The sequence below is a fragment of the Anopheles gambiae genome, chromosome 3 (assembly GCF_943734735.2).
Source record: "Anopheles gambiae chromosome 3, idAnoGambNW_F1_1, whole genome shotgun sequence".
NCBI classification, from domain to species: Eukaryota; Metazoa; Arthropoda; class Insecta; order Diptera; family Culicidae; genus Anopheles; species Anopheles gambiae.
Window position 1 is genome coordinate 40,601,509 of NC_064602.1, and position 4,979 is coordinate 40,606,487.

The following is a 4,979-nucleotide window of genomic DNA, read 5'->3' on the forward strand; positions in this document are numbered from 1 at the left end:
TCGTATGAGAACAAGATCGCTGGCCTAAATAAACATACATTTTTGGGAACGGCTCGTTCTTGAGTTCATCGATAAGCGTAAGCAACACGGATAAAGCGTAGGGTAATAAAATATTTTTGGAACGGGTACATCCGGTGGGTGCAACCATTAGGAGAAAAAAATGCATACAGGACGAAAACGTGCATATGTACCAAGTAATGAATCCTTTGAGTTATATACTCAAAGCAAAGACGTCATAAAATTTCAAGTTTTCTTAGGATTAATCTAGAATGCGTAGAACTGAAGCATAAACAAAGCGGCATATAAAAACACAAGGTAAATAAAAAACCATTGCATGGATTTCCAAAAAAGGGCACAATATTTTCACACGCACTGGCACCAATACATTTAAACAACGTGTACGGACACGTTTCAACACCATCGACTATGTTAGTATATAAGAACCAATTTTTGTTTCATAAAGTTCAGTTCAATTTCAGAACCTGAACGAAGAACGTCTCGATCTTCTTTGAACGTCTTGGCCTTTCATAGGATTTGCTTTAGGTCTCATCCGGGTCACTCTACCCCATCCAAAAAGTTAATTTATCAATTGTGCAACTTTTGCAGCATAGATTCCCACGAACCGAGAATACTTGAAAGTTTAATGCACAATTGGTTATAATAACTCCTTTTGGGCAGAAACCCATATTTTCCAGTAAATTTGTTTTCGGTTAAAATTAGGACACTTAAGGCCTTTCCTTCGCGTGGCCTGGCCCGAGTTCCGCCGTCAATAGTTAGAAATAAATGTAAAACGGATTTTTAACGGTTTCTAGCAATGTTAAAAATTTCCATCTTCTTACCAATTCGTCTTATTATGAAAAGAGCTAACACGGATCTCGAACGTTAATTTATTAATGATTTCTCTCCTTCTCTCTCTCTCTCTCTCTCTCTCTCTCTCTAATGATCTCTCTCTGTCTCTCTCCCTAACCAAATTTTCCCTAACTCACTTATTTGTGTAACAACAATTATTGTAAAAGGCAAGACTTTTACCAAAGGTGCTCTAACCTTAAAAACTTTAACATAACTAAGCTGAAAGCATTTCCAAAATAGTCGGTTGATTTAACATGACCAAGCTAGTTAGTAAGATTGATTTGGCATATTTAAACCGGTTTAAACTTTTGCGTTTCGAAACTAGCAGAGCAGAGGTAAAAGAAAAAAAACCAAGCAATTACACAGTTTTACACGTTACGGAAAGGATACACGTAGATTATTGAAAGGAAAAATGCAATTTAGGAAAATAAACAGGCAGCATTTGGTTTTATTCATAGCTGCACACCAAAATGGAATAGAATGAGAAGAATTAAAAAGATAAAAGTTTGCATCACAACTTATTGCCATAGGTTTGTCCTAACACATAAATGTTAGCATGGGCTGCTTGATGCGTGATTGCATTTTTCGCATCTTAAGTCAGCACGTATATACACACAAACACTCATGCACGTGCACACAGTACTTGTTTTTGCCAGGAAAGTTTAAATACTCCTCTAGAATCCACAATAATGCGTCTAGTGATACAATTTATGCCTGTTAATTCTTTTTAATCCAATGCTGAAAGTTGGCTGTTTTTTGCTTTTTTTTCTCTTTACCTTTGTTTCTGGCACTACACTTTTATCACTGAAAGAGGAAAGAAAAAGCGAGTGTAAAAAAGCGAGAGAAAGAGAGAGAGAGAGATAGATTCAGAGAGAGAGAGAGAGAGAGAGAGAGAGAGAGAGAGTGCGAGATAGAGAGGGTGAGTAAGAGAGCAGACCGAGAAATAGAATCTGGTTTTGAATGTGGTTTAAATTTCATGCTGCTTAGCTTTTAGGCAAATAAAAAAGTGTTTTTAATGGTGTCATTGTCTGCGTGCTTGTGCGTCTGTATGCATTTATCAGCTTGGAACGAGTGCATTTTCTCATTGTTGCATTGTTGCAACCCGATGTGGATGGTCCCCAGGGAATTTAAATCTGAAGTGTGTCATTTAGGTTCTCGTTAGCATTTCATTCGTTTGCCTCCCGGGCGGAGGGTGTATAAATGGTAAAATGAAGATATTTTGTCGAAAGATTGAGACAGTACATTGTATTTAGGTTAAGCGTTGTTCTGGCTTTCTCGATCCCAGAGATAAAGCACCTTCTGCCAGAGAGATGTCATTCAATCGTATTCTATTCGTTTTTTTGCTGCATAATCCAGAAAGCTGGTGCATGACAGTGACAACGATCCTTGACAATAAGCTAGATATATATGTACGGCGAATCTGAGCCTGCCACCGTCGAAATGCACTATGCGATTATTTCTCAACCGGGTAGGAATTATTCTCAAATGACAGTCCCTTTGCTTCGGGAAGGTATTGTTGCTTGCGCTTATTGTGCTAAAAGATGCACCGAGCACAACAAGTACCGTGTGGATAAGAATTGTGCGATTGTATGTGTATGTGTGTGCCTAAAATAACAAAAATATCCAGCGGAACAAAACAAACTCCAACTTTTGGTTTTGGAAGTGACGCATGATGATGGTGAGCGGAGGCGTATACTGCACCTTCACAACCAGTTTCTTCCACACGCAAAGTGATACTATCGTGTTGCTGCTGCTGCTGCTACTGCTGCTGCTACTTCCACCGGTGAAAAGGAGCAATGCCACTGTCTGGGACGGAAGCTGTGATGCAATGTGAACTGCATTCTATTTATTCGTGCCGTGGGCAGTTTTGAGATGCTCTGAAAACAGTGCTGGAAAAAAAGAAAATATATGTGCGTTATACTACAGATGTTGATGTGAGGAAGGCAGAGGAGTCACCTGGTTCCACTTGCTACCCGTAAGGTACACGAGAGCTTCGAGTTTGATAGGTAATACAGCGCGTTAGCCTTACTTTGAAATTTGCACTCCTCAAACTCGTCGCCCGGCTTTCGTGTCTAGGCTGACTGAACAACCAACGGCACCATCACCCCAAAGACAAAACTACAGGTAAAGGAAGATTAAGTTATTGCGCTTCCGTTTCTCCTCAGCAATTTCGCAGTTCCAGCTGGCCTGAAGGGTAGGTCAGAACAGTGGGAGGACAATTTAGCATGATGCACGTGGATGCACGGAAGTATTTTACAGTACCTTACCACTCACACATTGTTGTCGTTTAGATATAACCTATTTCCAACGGGAACGTTACCCAGCGGGTGCTTGGAAGATGTATGAGTGAGTTACTGAAAATCAACCCACATACCCAAGAAAACATTGGGAGGGCAAAAGGGCACATCGTTTGCAGAAAGACATGCTTTCCTATTTCTGGAGCCGCCGTTTCCCATGTGGTCATAGTGCACATGAGTGGTCTTGATATCTGGTACGCGTTTTACCAGCCAACTGATCATCTTCCCGTTCAAAACTATAAACCGTTTTGGCTTGAAAATGAAGGCTTTAAATTATTATTATTATTATTATTGGTTCGTAGGTAATGGAAATGTAATATATTAATTGCCAAAATAACAAAAGCTTGTCCATTACTAAATGAGCAACTGTTGATTAAATAATGTTACCACAAAATAATTAAACATGAAATAAATTATAATTCGCTTTGCGTTTCAATGCTTATCATGAAACTTAACCAATTTGTAGAAGTTACCATACAGCAACGATGCTCTGCTGCAGAACGATGCAAATGCAGTAAACTTTAACGACAGTATCGTAGAATTGCATAAATCAAATAAACCACTAATAGTAACGTATTCAAAAAAGACAGTCCCTCTTCCTAACATAGTGCCATAATTATTGCTGTTGAAGCGATTAATAAACCGGTTCCGAGCTGACCCTCATTCGAAACGACGAAACGACGATCACAATAGGAAACCATGACAGACGAAAACCAGCTTTATGGCCGCACTGCATATAGCTTGTGGTATTGTTCGGGTGTCCGAGTTTTTAGGAAAATATTGAAGCAAAACGATAGTGTTAGTTTGATAAACGTCGGAACAAAGGACTTTTGGTGCCGTCTAGCCGTTACCGCCGTCATACCTTGACGACTCTCCAGAGTTGTATTTCTTTTGCGGTGTCGTTCTTGTTAGGGGAACAGTTTCAGTGAAAGGAAGAATTGTGTCGCCGATGCCATTTTACTACCATTCTGTTTCGTCCATTCTCTCTCTCTCTCTCTCTCTCTCTCTCTCTCTCTCTCTCTCTCTCTCTCTCCCTCTCTCTCTCTCTCTCTCTCTCTCTGGCCGATTGGTGAGGATTTCCCTAGGCAAATCAGAGCGGGCAGTAAATGATGGAAAGGAGGATGTTCAACCTACCGTGTCCTGCGGCATTTCTAGGAACTATGGCTGCGGCTGAAAAGAGTAACTATTGTGATAAACTATTTTGCTAGGGTCGGATTTTGCTACGGAGCAAGAAGGAAACGTACGATGGAGTACTTTCATGGTTTAAAGCTTGTTTATAGGTTGCATTCGGTGGAAGTTCAGGGAAACCATCATCTTTTAGCAGTTAGTTAAAACAATAGTTGGAGTGAGTATGTGATGGTGAATAACAGCATGTACTTATGCTGAGAAAACTAGGGAAACAGTTATAAGCATTTGGATTTAACAGTTGCTATTACAAACGAACGAATGCTTGAAAACAGTAATAATTCTCGGCTATATGTCTATTAGTCGATAAACAATAATTAACAGGCGTAAACTATCAGGGCTATTCAACTATAATAAAATAAAACTTTCCGGTAGAGTCCCTTATGGCTGTAGAATATGACTACGAAGGATGTCGGCTATTTCTGGATAAGTATAATAATGAACATCTTTTAATTGTGATGATAGATTTTAAAAGTAAATACAATCGAAAAATACACAGAGAAATATTTATACATATTTCAAAGGAAAAGTTGAGCACAAATTTCATGAATTAAAAAAAATTAAAAAAAATTCTTCTTCTTTGGCTCAACAACCGTTGTCGGTCAAGGCCTGGCTTTACCCACTTGTGGGCTTGGCTTTCAGTGACTA